The following is a 15,613-nucleotide window of genomic DNA, read 5'->3' as shown; positions in this document are numbered from 1 at the left end:
GTACATATCGACATATTGCTCGGCTGACGACTGTTATGCGGCTAAGTATTTACTTAATGTACGATTGATGTCTAACAAGCGCGCATTTCATATTCAAGCATATTTTCTGATTTTATGGTCCCCCCATGTAGGTTCCTTTTGACAGTCTTGCGTGGAAAACGGAAATGTTGAGTTGCATAAATATTTATTGGGGTTGTGTTTAATTAATAGGCATGATGACAATTTTTTAAATTCCTTTGTATGATGTAGGTATACGTCTATTTTATATGAAAAATTATTAATTTTAAGAAAATGCGAAGTTTTTTTATCAAATAATTGCATTTTTCTCTGTCCACTTTGAATCCGGCGCGAAAACGCTTGTCAGTGTCATGTCGTCACTTGTGACGTCACGACTGAAATTACAAGACGCAAGTAAACAACGCTCGTGCAATAATTAAGTTTTTTGTGTTATTAAATATGAATTCGAAAGGGCATAGGTGTTGTGGGGTCCCCCAGTGTAAGAACACATCTAAAACAACTCCTGATAAGTTATTTGCGTACGTTCCTCACAATAAAAAAATACGAAACAAGTGGCTTAAACTCGCAAGGCGAGATTCAAAAGCAATATTGCCCAGGGTACAACTTTATTTTTGTGAAGATCACTTTGATGTTAGTTATTACATAGTTCTCTAGATTCTAGCATAGTTTATAATGTAAATAACTATTTCGAGGTTAGGTTTCATCTCTCATTGTTTTTTAATTAAACTAGTATACTTACATGGAAGTTTTAACATTTCTAAATTCAGCTGAACAAAAATCTTTATTTGATGCCAAAAACTTTCCCAGCATTATGATATCAATTCTAGGCAAATTAGCGCTGTTTGCCTTGATAAATCCGGGCTCCATAACTCGTGTTATAAACAATTAATTAATTAAAAACAAAGATCGCAGTGGAAGTTCACAATAACGAAATGTGACGTTCGCGCGCTTTCGCGCGAGTTGTTTTGAGAGATGACGTCACCAGCTCTGATTGGTGTTCAAGATATCATGGCGGATTGCCTTATTTCGTAATTTTATTTTATAAAAATACATATTAATCACATTATTAATAAAGAAAACAATGCGCGTTTTATATTCCAAGCTTCAAGTTTAATTTAATAAATATATTATTTTAATGATTTTTGATTACTGTCATCATGCCTATTGTTTGGATTTGTATGTTTTCCGATCAACAGTACCTATGTACCTACATGAGTAAAAAACGTTCATGATTCAAATGTTTCTGACAGACGCGCTTAACAGAATTGTTATGAAGACAGATCCTTTCAATCATATCTTCAACTATTCTAGATACAGATATCAATTGTACAGTTCTGTTTGTTCGGGCACTTTGTTTTTACGCCTACTTCTGTCGCGCGTGTTTCTCCTTAATCAAAAGGCGTCCGGGCACGAAGCAATTTGGCTGGCCGTCCGCGCGGGCAATAAGGAGTGAGCGCTATTAAAACAAGCGCAAATAAAGCAAATTGAAAACGGCACCGCTTCCCCCCTTGGAGAGGGCTAGTAGTACCGGCCCCGCGTCCTCGGGCACCCCGCAAAAACAACGTACTGTCGTCTGGAGAAACCTCTTGCTTCATCTAACTGCCACATATATCTCGAGAACTATCGATACGTGTACCGTTACACGACTCGATACATGTCTGTTTTGCTCGTTACACTCGAGAGCTCTACACATTACACGTTATACTTATTTTAACATGCAAAAATGATAAAGTCTCACAGAGAAGGCTAGGGGCTAATAACAAATTAATTTTAATATAAATGCTCTAAAACATAATAAAATAAAAAATGGAACGCTTTTCAGAACAAAGCAAAATAAGATACTTTAACTGTTCTAGCCAGTTCTTTGTCAATTTAATTTCCCGTGCTCGCTTTACTTTATACATTAAAGTGCTCTTCTGCTCTATGTATCCCATCATATTAACTGTGATGTAATAAAAATATTTAAAAAATATTGCAATTTTCCTCTGGCGGCCTGTGTGAAGCTTCAGTCAAGGGTAAAAAGTTCATGTCGTAATATAAAATGTAACGTTCTTAATGACATAAAGGGAAAGTGTATGAAAAAGCTAAAGAGTGGTCATCAAAGTGTCGATATGAATGGTAATAAGTACTTAAAAGTTTTATAAATAAATGTTTTATAAAGCAATAAGTATATGTATATAGCTATGTCTCCCAGAAAATGAAGAACGTTTACGAAACTATACAGTTCTATCATATTACATATTTTGTCTACTTTGTATTTTGCAATAAGTCGCAAATATGGCATCAATAATACTATACTATACTACTTCTCTTCAATGTATTGTTTAAAGGATTCATATTTTAACACTTTTCAAAACAAAAAAACCGCATCAGGTGCAATATCAAGAAAAGGCAAGCAACCCTGGTTTGTCTGGGATGTTAAAAACAATGCGTAATTTAATTAACCACGAGCAACTTTAATTAACTAGTCAATTCCGGCGAGTAATTACCGACATGCATATTTTGAAACCATGCAGTTTTCATATTGTTGCGGATTTCTCAATTTCAGTAATAAGAATGGATATTTTAATTATTTAAGGTCTACATATTATTTTACATTGTAAATTCCATTGGATGCTGTCTGATTTGATAGTAGCATTATAAGGTGCAGCCGCATGATTCTTTTACTGTCTTGGCTAGTATCAGATTGACAATGGACATACAGTTATTAAAATCTTCTCTTCTTCGCTTCAGCCATCTTCGCTTTGGATCTCCTTTAGATGTAAATTTCAACAAACGCCACTTTCCCATGCCGTCCCGAGCCCTCAAAATTAGAACACCTCTAATTAGTGTCCCAATTGTGGTTTACAAAACGATTTCGTGTCAGTTCGTATGCAACGTGTTAATAAGTGTGTGGCCAGTGTTTGCGAAGGGTTAGCCCTCGACTTGTCGCGGACGCGGTCGTGTTACGTGGCCGGGGCCCTGCGGCCGGCGACCGCGTGACGATCGGCTCCCCGCATAAATCTCCGCGACCGCCAATTAAGGCCCGCCCCGACAGTTTGTCTACGACGCCGCCCTGATTGCTTTCACTTCGACACGGCCAGCCTCTCCGTATGTGTGCGGAACAACTCTTAAATTGACGAATATACGGCGCCAATAAAATTGAAAATGCCTCGAAATTCAAGCGACAATCCCCCAGTTGAAATCTATCCGGCAATTTTTTTGTAAGGTTCTGATCACCTTTTGTCATCACTAACACTGCGAACTTCATTTTATTCGATGTGTTTCAATCACGTAGGCTTAAAAGTTCCCAAAATTATTCAAAGTCACAAAACAATCTTACTGTGAAAAAGTTACACACATTTGTTATACTGTCGCAACTCCCTTCTTGCATTCAATTACGAATTTGACTTCTGACATTGAGTGCACCCCTGTTCCCATTAATAACTACCCCGTGCCCTTGTCAGATCGATAACCCTTTATTTGTACACCTAACAATACGTAAACGTTTATTGGTTTTTGTGACGTTTCTTTTACATGTTTGAGAAAAAGCGGAACAATTTGGTGTAACGAGTGATTAATGCAATTAAAACCGACTTAGCTAAAAATAACTGATCATTCTGTGTACTTATTGAATTCTAAAGCTAGCTTTTGCTTGAATGAAAGTATATTTGTGCTTTTGAAGAAAAATTTTAGTTCATCAAAAAGTATTCTTCGCAGAACTGGGGATCAAATCCACGACTACACAAAGCGGTTGAAAGCATTGCTCGTTACCACTGGGCCAATGACATATAATGCGGTAATATGTGTGCGATTTTATTTATAAGCGTGGTGTGAGAGTTGACGCGGGCGTCGTTAGGGGTGTGCTTCTCGTGTGTCATTTTAAGGATGTGCCAAATTGAAGGCTCCAGCGTTATCGCGAGGGGAGTCTGATTTATGCCCCGGGACCGTGGCGCGCCCCCGCGCCTTCGATCAGAGCTTTATTCACTCGGCCGAGGTCAGTTTTCTTATACGAACGACGCCGTAATATGGCCGCATTTATTATGAGGGCTACGAAAATAACGCGTTAATAATCTCGACGGTGACGTCAAAGCTTTGATGCGTTCCGTGTGCAGTATTATGTAATAACATTGAGTGCCTCATAATTTGAGATCAAAAGTAGCTCCTTGCGCTGTCGAGGGCGTTGAATCGATGTAATTATCAAATGTTAATCTGATTAGGTTGTTCATTTAGATGATGAAGATCTGTGGCTTGCATATTACAAAAACTTACATGTTACTTTATTCATTGCTATATGAGAGACTGAATCAAAATATTATATCTGCTTCTACATTTCTTTTTCCAACGGCAAACAAGACACCTCACATGAGTGCAGGTGCCAAATAAATGCCACATCGTGGTCCACAATAAACGCATCGTGTCTGGTGCGGCAGTAAACCTGCTTGTCTCAAGTTTGCAGCGGTTTAACGTTCCGCCTCGTTGCGGCTGTTATAGTTTTACGTCCGCGCCACGCAATGCTACGACAACTGTGTTAATTGGACGTGTTCGCTGTAAAATGTGAGCGGTAATGTCCGTTTTATAGATGAGTGTTTTTATTTATGAAGGAAGATGTAGGATTTGCTTGTTTTAAACCTGATAAAGCTTTCTGGAGATTTCATTTCTCATTCTGATTTTTCGTATATTTTATGGTTCAAGAAAGAATATCCGTTTCAGCAGCATTATGCTAATTGAACAGGACATGTCGAAATTCCCAAACGCTATCTAAGTACAAATGATAAAAACAATTACGACTCTGTATAATTAGAACGAAATGTCTATGAAGTAAACCTTTGATACTAGACATATTTGGAGCATTCGTAACATATTTTCATTGAACACCTTTTATTTTATTTGGCACCCTTATTTCTAAATGCGGTTTATGAGCAGTGTTTTGGTCCTGTGACACTAGGCCGTTGTCGCCGTGGGTCGTGCGCGCTCAACCGTGTCTCGAATGCGTGATGACGGCTGGCAGCCAGCGTTAATTACGCCTCACCGAACAACGTATGCCGAAAACACTCCCAACTGTCCCTAATAGATCCTTGTAAACTGATGTCGGAAAACATTTCGTGGTCTTACAACAGCTTAGCGTTATTTTCTTCGCTTTCAGAATATTCTTAAAAGGTCGCTTGTCAAGTCTGCGTACTTTGAATCTGCTGCAAAAACTAATAAAATGTTTTATTGGCATAGAAATAAGATACAATTAGGTATATTGGAAGCCCTGGCTCCTAAGCTAGGTGAGACCTGTGTTACAGGAGCCAGTATCTTCACCCGTTTTTAGTACAACACTTTATATGCAATAAAATCTAACTATAGGTACGGTAAATAGAGAAAGAAAAAAAAATGAATTACATGCTTGCTCCTGCAAAACTAAAACATCTCATTTCTCCGATAAAGCATTTCATGGTTTCATCAAAATTTAGGACACAATAGAGCAGGGAGAATGACCACGACTATCAGTGATTTTACAAATTGTTTACAAGTGTACATTAATCAAAATAATCCACAATTAAATCGCAAATGAGTGCGATCGGCGTATGTCGTAGAGGCGATTAGTCGCGGCCGTCAGATTGGCGCCCCGGGCGGTGCACAGTGCTCTCATTAAACTACGCTGGTCAAAATATGGAATGGTGTGGTTTAATCTTCACTGAATCATTTTGCGGCGTCAAACTGTAATATTATTTTAATAGTTGGGTAAATTGTATTTTAATGATTGGGTTATTTTAAGTATTTACAGCGATTTTTCTTCTGTCGAATAGCCATGCAAGCTTTTAACGTGTACAGTATACTATCCAAATACACTCAGCGGCACGGAATTTGGCCCAAACAAACACGAGTAGATATCAGCCCAGATAGCTGTTGTAAATTCTAATTTCATATGACATATTGTCTGTCCTTTCGTGTTTATTAATTAAAATACAGAAAAATGTGTGTCTGTTTAACTTTTATAACACTAGAAGCAGATTCCGTTGTTGGAACACAAAGCAGAAAGTTAAGTTTAAATTCAGATAGAAATTGCCGAAGTACTAAGCACGTTCCAAAAAAAATTAATGATTATGATCGTTTTTTGTTTCTCTTTTTTCACAATTCGATCCGAAAATTACCCTTACTGCAGCTCAAGTTGCTCAAGTAGTGTTGCTAAGACGTCAAGGGCGTACGCAGTGGAAGATGGTTGAAACTTTAAGTGCACCGCGTATAAGTGAAAGATATGCATAGAAAATGCATGACCAGACTGGCCTTTACACAAAAAGACCAGAAAGTTGGGTGTAAGGTGTTCGTCGACGCTCAACGACCGATTTATCGTACGTGCAATAATGAAAAACCGGCCAAGTGCGAGTCGGACTCGTGCACGAAGGGTTCCGTAAATTACAGTTAAATCAACCTATCTCAAAAACTATAAGAGATACTTTGATCAAACCAAAAATCGTTGAAAGAGTTAATTAGCATGCATCACCTCTATTTTTTTTAGAATTTTATACCCCGTAGTTATAAAAATAGAGGGGGGGGGACATACTTTTTACGACTTTGAGAGCTGATATCTCAAAAACCGTTCACTTTAAGAAAAATGTTTTTTAGAAAACTTTATATCATTTTAAAAGACCTTTCCATTGATACCCCACACGGGTATGTACATCGAAAAAAAAAATTTCATCCCTCAGTTACATGTATGGGGGGCCCCACCCCCAATTCTTTTTTTTACTATTTAGTGTCATATTTTTGTAGCGGTTCATACAACACATATTCCCATCAAATTTCATCACTGTAGTACTTATAGTTTCCGAGTAAATCGGCTGTGACAGACGGACAGACGGACAGACGGACAGACGGACATGACGAAACTATAAGGGTTCCGTTTTTGCCATTTTGGCTACGGAACCCTAAAAATCGGTTTCTCACTGCGTTAGAGATACGCCAGCCTTAGCAAACAGCAAGAGAAGTCAACGTCCGTAAGGGCACAATAAGAAGAAGGATAGAGGAACGGGATGTGCGTGCTCAAAGACCAACTCGAGGCCCGGAACTCCTCCCGCACCATCGCGTAGCCAGACTTAGGTTTGCAAGAGAACATGCAAATTGGACGCATGGCTAATGGAGTAAAATTTTATGGACCGATGAATGCAGAGTCGTCCTAAGAGCTCCAGACGGCCGTGAACGTGGATGGGGAAAGCGCGGACAATGGTTTCTTCCCACCACTACCAAGAAAACAGTCGCTTTTCATGGTGGGTCCATCTTGGTTTGTCGAGGCAGAAGTTCAGAAGCCCGTACTGAATTATTGGTTGTCGAAAGTCGTCTGACAACAGTGCGGTATATTGAAGAGATCCTTCTAAATCATGTTTTACCCTGTCAGGGATTCATAGGAAGTGAAGAATTTCGTATAATGCAGGACCATGCTCGACCTCACACAGCTCTTTGAGTAACCGATTACTTGTTCGAGGTCGGTATTCAAAAATTGGACTGGCCTGCAAGAAACCCAGCCATGAATCCTGTAGAACATATCTGGAACATGCTTAAAAGACAGGTCCGAGCAAGTCGTAACCCACCACGGACTTTCAGTGAACTGAAAACCGCGCTGGTAGCTGCCTGGGAGGAGATCTCCCAGGTGGAGATAAAAAACACGATCCAGAGCATGCCAGATCGTATGCAAACATTCATCAGATCAAGAGGAAGAAACATCCATTATTCAAATTCGATAACTGTCTGTTTTGTTAAAAATGTTGAATTTAAAAGTTTATGGTGATTATTGCGGTAAAGGACTCTGTTTTCTAACTCAATCCTCATAATTCTGTTGTCTGTTAGTCATTTTCAATTGGAAAATGAGTAAATTAAACAATTTTAAAATAAAAATTCAGATTTTTCATTTAAATAATGGTTATAAGGCCAAAATGTGCTTGGGCCAGATTCCGTGCCGCTGAGTGTATGTATTATTTTTCAACACTGTATTTAGGCTCGCCTTGATAACAAAAAGTACAATATTAGATATTTTTAGGGTTCATCACGGTTTCAAAATTTTATGACGTCCTTTTCCGAACAACTTTAGTAGGAACGTCTAAAAGACATTTTGTCCAGCTAGACTGTATTAATGGGCACACAGTGCGGCGCCACGCTTGACGCCGCCCTCTCATTTGCATCTCCACACAGATGACAACTTGAACACTGATGGTTCCCTCGAAATTGTCACGAACATAGTGCCAAGCCGGTCTCGAATAATGTGAAAATGCAACGAAATATAGCACTGGATTCTTAGATAGTGTATTAAGAAAAAATATGAATAATTTCAGCCACATATCCGAATTCATATGATTTTAAGGTTATTTCCACATTGAGAACTAACTGGACACATATGTGCTTAAGCAATATTTTTGTATATTATATTTTTGGGAAATCTGTAAGAAATCTGGCCTACCGGATCTATGAATTTATTTATAGTAACATACTATGTGTTTAGTTAGGACTTAATTTCCCTATTTGTTACATAAATAGCCCTATTAGACTAATTACAGCATCATTCCGAAATTTAAACCCTTAACTGCCCACGCGGTCCCAACTTAAAGTTGGGCTTATAATATAACATGACGTGTCAGTGGCACGAATCTGGTAACTTAGTTAAAACTCAATTAAAGCCAACATTCACACCTCTATGATGTTAATTTCAGCTCTAGGAATACATGTTCTATTTGAACTGATTACTCTTATTTTCATATTGATGTTTGTCGTACAAGCGAGGTAATGAAGCGTGCGTTGTTCGTTACGTCGGATTGTATGTCGAATGTGGTGTACTAAGTAATACTCAATTTGTATGCGACTGTTTTAGATACTAACCTCCACTAATACTAACCCAATTGCTAAATATAGGAGTAGTCAAATAGATGTCAAGTCAAGTAGGTGTTAAAGTTAATAAATGTCTCTGAATAGAACAATAAACACTGCTGATTTTCCTGATAAGTAATTCAGTAACATTAAATGAAATCTATACATATTTAGTGGCTTATATTTATCAGTTCGCTGCGAAGGATCATTTTTTTTAATGGTAGGTTCTTAGTTGCAAGCGAACAATATTTTAAAGGTTTCATCCGAAAAAAACATATGCTCGTGATAAATAGTTTAACATCACAATTACATTACGCAAGTTAATCGGCGGCCGTCCTAATGAAGTTAACCGTATCCGAGGACAGATCACCGCGATGCCTCAATTAAAATCTCATTACGGTTAATACGCAATGGACTTTACTATTAGTGGGATGCGACACAGTTGTTAAGTGAAATGACTGGGGCTCATGAAAATTATTGCACTTTGTGACAAATTGTTTTTGTCATCAAAGAAATTAAATCATTAAAAAGTCTTCTATGCCATTATTTCTCATGGTAACGTATTCGTCATACAATTCTTAAATTAAATAGCAGTCATTATTCTTTCAGACAGCAACATCGTGACACTGGTACTTCGCGCAAAACTTAATTTTATTTCTAAGCTCTTTTCCACTAACATGTTTGACAAAACTCTACACACGCCGTCTAACATGCATTTTAACAAGAAGGTTTTATTTTTGCCAAGTGCGGTGGCAGTCTGTCTCGCTTCATTTGTATATCATTAGCATCACGGTACATGTCTCGGCTGGCGTCGTGACAACTCTGACATGTAATTTTCATAATCGCCACCATCGATGGACGACTAAACAATGGGGGACAAATACGAACTGAATTGTCGGTTCATGGAAATTATTTTATCTGTTAGATTGTGGTAGATCTTAGATTTGTTTGGTGATGTTATTTCTGAGTAGAATGTAACAATGAGATAAAAATGTTGACTTTGTTGCTTGTAAAACGACCATTACTGAAAGCAAGGACATACACATTTATTCAAGACTCCGCTAGACTTAAAGGTGTGTGGCCAACCCCTAAATATATTTCAATTAAATACCAACAAAACATCAATATGAAACACGGCAATATATCCTTGGCTCGGTAAAATATGGTCGCGGTAAGGATGATCGGTCAAGTGGTGTTTGAACTAAGGCGCGGCCAGACGCTCCTATGTTTGTCGCCAGTGTTTGACCGCCTTCTTTATGATCGGCCATCGCCTTGCCGCGATACTAAGTCCAGTGTATTTCAAAACTGGAACAACACACCTTTTTGTGCAGCTTTTCGTGAATTATGGTGTAAATAGCGAGGGTGGATGCTTGTGTTTAACATTGCAGCTAGCAAAGAAACAGTATATTCGATGAAGAGTTACCGTTTCTTTGATGAAGAAAATATAATTTGACAATGTAAACTAAAATAATAAATCTGGTTATGTGAGGCCCTAATATCAGAAATACCTTTCATGGTATGACAATTATTCATTGTGATATTGGTATGATAATAAATGTGGTCGCTTCAATGACTGCTTTTATAAATAAAACAGTACTCACAACACTTAAAATTCATGTACAAGGGAAGTATTTTTTTTCCAAATTCCACTTTACGTTAAATGTTCCTGCTTGAATCATTTCAATAGAATTGTGTCTATTTTGGCAGAATAATACGTCTGTGGAGATATTCCACTTTCCTACATGTTTTTATATGTTAATCTTTTACACGTGCGAATCATTACGAACACAAAACATATTGTATTTTGCAAGATAACAAAAGTTAACAGCCATTATAATAAAACCCATTTTGTTATATTTGTAGGGTCTAAACATTTTCACATATATTCTGATGAATGTAAAGAAAAATATATTTTCTATTTATTTATAGGTATATTCGCATTCACAGATATTCTATTAATATTTTAGTTTACGAAAAAAATTACACAAGGGAACAAGATTTTGGTTGCTTGAAATATTACTACTGATATTGTATATTTTTGGGCTGCTAATTTAAGATCTGAAGTCAGAATTTCTGTATCAGCTTTAGTTTTTGAGATATCAACAAAACGTGATTTTCACAATTTTATTAACAAAAAACAGCAGAAGAACAACAACTAAGCATCAAAAAACTTTCTTTTATAAAATTTTCTAGCTTAAATCGGTTCACTAGGGCTGTCTTTAATGCTGCTACAGTAGTTCGCCATCATGTTGGCATTCCAATGACCCTGGGACCGCTTTTCCATAGTCCGAATATCTTGATGGAACCGTTCGCCTTGTTCTTCACTGAGATCACAAAGATTTTCAGGGAAATGGTCGAAATGGCTAAGGAGCAAGTACACCTTGATGCTCATATTACAACCAAGCTATTCTAAATGCGACAACATCTGTTCAAAGTGCTTTGAATAAGCTTTCATCCTTTTTGTTTGATAGAAAATTTTGTGCAATCCAAAAGAATTCGTTTCAGGCATTTTTTTCGATATCGGTCATGTAATTATGACTTACACTTACATCAACCACCTTATTTGTGGACCATCAGAAATTCCGGCTTTTAGTTTCTCTATACTCAAATTATGGGACTTTTTAGATATGTATTGAGCATTTTTGTTCAGAGCTTTTACAAATTGTTTCATGAGCCAAAGTTTGATGTGCAAAGGTGGTAGCACCTGTATTAAGGTAAAGAGGTACATAACAAGTTAGGGTAAATCAATCTGAACCGTTTTTTTTTATTAATACCCTTCATAGCAACCACTCAGAAAAACTACCTAATGATTCGAGGGTTCTCGCCAGATCATCGGTGTTTGTTACTTGAAATCGGGTCTTTTCTTATTTTTCCATAACCTTAAAGACTCGACGCATATTTTACATACCATTTTAGACACCCAGTAGTTACCTGTCGCAGGTGTCCAAAGAAAATCCAAAGAACTCAAAGTACACCCGTTTCAAGAACTCCGACACACATAGTCGACAATCTTTAAATGTAAATTCACCACAAATATTACAGAAATAGTTAGTATAATTTTTACAGTTATTCTGCAAAATAGAAATAGTAAAAATGATATACTTTTTAAATAAAATGCTCTGTTTTATGAAATTTAAGTGTAACTAGTTCGAAAATACGGTCATTAGCTGTATCTCAAAAACTAAAGCTGTTAGAAAAAAAATGTGGGTAGATTTGAAATCAGCGACCTCGAATTAGTAAACAAAAGTCATAAAATTTCATGCAACAAAAAAAAAGTCTTATTTTGTTCCCTTGTGTTATTATATTGAGAGTGATGGGTATTGAAACCAAACAGTAACGATTTATTGTGTAAATATTTTTGCGAGTACATCGGCGTAGTTCGGCGGCGTCAAACACGAACAGCGGCGATATTTGGCCAGGTTTCTGTATTGTATTTTGTGCATTCATTGTTGTGAGAGCTCGAGTGCAATTTTTCACAGTATTTGCGGGTGCGGCCGGGGTTCCATTCCCTATGATTTCATTATTTGCTTTCAATCAGCATTGTGAGCCGGCAACACTACGCCCCCTCCGCCCCTCCACCCTCGTGCTTCGCCCAAACCCCACAGTCCCGCGCACTACCATCTAAAGCGAATTTTGTTTGGTTTCGTTTTCGGATGCTGTTTATTGTTGAGTTACGAAGATTTTTATGCTATTAAATGCTCGATGCTTTCCTTTTTTAAAGCACTAAAATGATTCAAAAAATCTCTGAAATATCGAATATTTCCTGATATTCGATATTGAATACGATGCTGCGAGTTAATATTAATTTCGTTCTGAGAACTCTCGTGCTTCGTCGTATTACGTAGGTACTTGTACATGTATGTTGTAGCGTTATGGTGGTGCAGTCAAGCGAAAGATATTTTTCATATGAAATCCACTTGACATGAATTTAATATACCTGGATTGAAGTCTGCCAATCCGAAAATGCATTTTGCTAACAGCATTTTACGAAACATGATTTTACAATAATTTTATATCGCAATGAAAATATTTTCGCGCTCGTGTTATTTATTATATTTGTGAATTTCCAGGAAAAAAGAAGTTTGATATTTCGAGTGTACCCAATTATGTAGGTACAATATGGATATACCTAATACGCATATAGTCTACCTCCTCTGAAAATAGGTCTTTAAATTTTTTTTTTCTCAAATATCTATCACAAAAACTAACAAAGAAGTAAGAAAAACATCAAATATGATTTATCTTGTTAATTTCTAAATAAAAGCACACGAGCAATAAAAGCGAAGGAAATAAGAAATTAATTGGTTCAACAAATAATTGTGAGCTGTCGCGGATAGGGCTGTGCGCGCCAATGAGCCGCAAGCGATAGTTTCCGTATGCTGCCAATTATCGCGCTCATCTCGCCAGGAACGCACTACTTCTACATCCTTAAGATAATTAATAAGATTATTACTATTAATTGAACGTAATATTAGAGTGATTTTGTTTTTAGAGATATTTTAAACGACTTCCCAAAAGGAGGTTCGAAAAATGTTTAAATATCTTAGGTTGGTCATAAAAAAGGTTTATTTTCGGCTGATGATATCGCCATGTTATATTTTTCTCTACTAATTGGCCTTTTAACGCCCTCCGTTCTTATATTCTTGGAGTGAATGTTGACTGAAGGTAGACAAAACTTGCCTGAAATAGAACCTTAGTGGGAGATCCTATAGAACGCCTGTGGGAGAACGTATCGAATGTCTGTCGAATTTATTTTAAATCTAGACTTGTTATAAGAGGTAAAACGTAGGTAAACGTAAAATTATATTCCCTTCCCATGTCTGATTGAACGGTTAATTTTTCGAACATCTCAAAATAAATTAATACTTCTGTCAGTTTCCTGGTACAATTATTTTGGTTGAGCTGTTGCCAGAAATACTTCAATTGCAATCAAGTCCGTCAATGTCAGAAATGGAATATTGGCTCTGCATTACCCAGTAACCTGTAGTTATAAATCTGAACGCTTGTATCGAAGAAGCCAGCCCAAGGCTAGTAGGAAATGTTTGATATTGTTGTGCCACCCACGCGATCACGCTAAAAGGTGAATCCTTATCAAAGCGCAATTGGAAAGAATCCTTGCAGCGCGCTCCTTTTCGTCGCCTTTACAACTTTGTTTGGATTTTTTGGCAGCCAGTGTTTGCAATTATTTTTGTGGTAATTGGAAGACATCTAGAATTCATAGAAAAAATAATACTTTAACCGTATTGGGTTACATTATTTTTCGTATATTTATTTCCCTCTATTTTAATGGTAATATGTCGAAATGACGGCTTCACTCATATAAAATCTAACCTACATCATGCTCGCTCACTAATGGTTTGCTATCGGCGTTAAATCTCGATAGACGTCAATATGCATAAAACGAGAGCGGCTCGCAAGCCGACGGAGCAGCGGTTCCATTAACGTTACATACGACAATTGTTGCCGTTTAAGGATCGGAAGTCGATCGCAATATTATCGTTTAGTGTTATGCCCGGTGACAAGGAAAAGCTCTCTGGGCGAGGCGCGCGCCCCCTGACGTCGCCTGCGGTGCGCTATACTGCCCACTCTCGTCGAGACCCGATATCGATATTGCACCTCTCCACCTTACGTCCGCATACACTACACCTGATCATATTGCAATTACATTTTTCTTTATAAGAGCCATTTTCTGGGGAGAGCCCTTGTACCTCGAAGAATATTCAGCGAAATATCTATTAATAGGTATCAATACAAAAAAGCTTTATCGAAATATTGCTGTTGAATTTCGTAGAATATCATAAAGACTTATTTCGAAGTATTTTCAACGGAAAACTTAAAATATATTTTCCAAGCAGCAGCGCTAATTGATGCTTCAATATCAAAATGTGTGCGGCACTACTCCAGCTTCACATTTATCTTGATGGTTTCTTTTAAAGTTTCCCGTTTGTTCCCGTGTAGGGCTTCCTCTGCTGGCTTTAGTTTCGGTGTACAAACAATAACAGTGCGGAGCGCCCGCGGCACACCACCCCCATGTTTGTGTTTTCCATTTAGGAGCCATCGCGGCTTCATTTCTGTACTTAAAGGCCGGGACCCGATAGTTTTCGCTTTGGTTATTAACCAGATAGAACATTGCAAGCAGCAGAACTAGTAGTTCCTGGACGAAAAAGAAAATTGATCTCTGAATTACCTCTGACTTCAGAAGAATCCAAATTGCAAGTTTCTGTTACTTCAATAACCTCCAAAAGTGATGTGTCATTAGGCTAGGTCTGTAATAGCAATAGCAATGAATGGGGTACGATGGTATCGTGTGTGCCGGCGTACAGATGGGCGTCGTCGCGGTGACGCACCGTGGACGTCCAACAGCGCGACCGTACGGCGCCACCCCCTGCCGGCGATCATTGCTCGCCATTATCCCTCCCGTATTAAGCCACTTAGCTCAATCATGATTAATGTTTTACCGAACGCGACCCGACCCGAGGCAAATAGAAAAGTTATTTACTCAGCGTCGTAATTAGGCATTCACGACGAGTCGCTCGCGCTGCGGGCTGTCTGCGCGGCTTTGTCGCCGACTAGACCGGTTGTCTGCTTTGAATGCGTCCCGTTAATTTCATTCAGATGCCTTTTATTTCCTTACACACATCACTACCGTCATTTCAATTTACATACGCTGCAAATATCTGCTCAAATATCTTGCGAGCTTTTCACACTTGAATTAATGAATTACTCACTTAAGAGCCTCTAAAGTGCATTTGATGTGAGCAAGAGGACTTGTAGC

At 37.9% G+C, this 15,613-nt stretch overlaps 1 protein-coding gene across 2 annotated transcripts in view; it reads left to right on the top strand.

Annotated features, from left to right (window-relative positions):
- LOC124638014 (membralin) overlaps positions 1-15,613 on the top strand; it is an 84,001-nt gene that overhangs the window by 41,856 nt on the left and 26,532 nt on the right. The window lies entirely within an intron of this gene.

Source organism: Helicoverpa zea, chromosome 17 (assembly GCF_022581195.2).
Source record: "Helicoverpa zea isolate HzStark_Cry1AcR chromosome 17, ilHelZeax1.1, whole genome shotgun sequence".
Classification (NCBI taxonomy): domain Eukaryota; kingdom Metazoa; phylum Arthropoda; class Insecta; order Lepidoptera; family Noctuidae; genus Helicoverpa; species Helicoverpa zea.
Note: the sequence above shows the minus strand (reverse complement) of the source record. Positions and strands in the feature narration are given on the sequence as shown.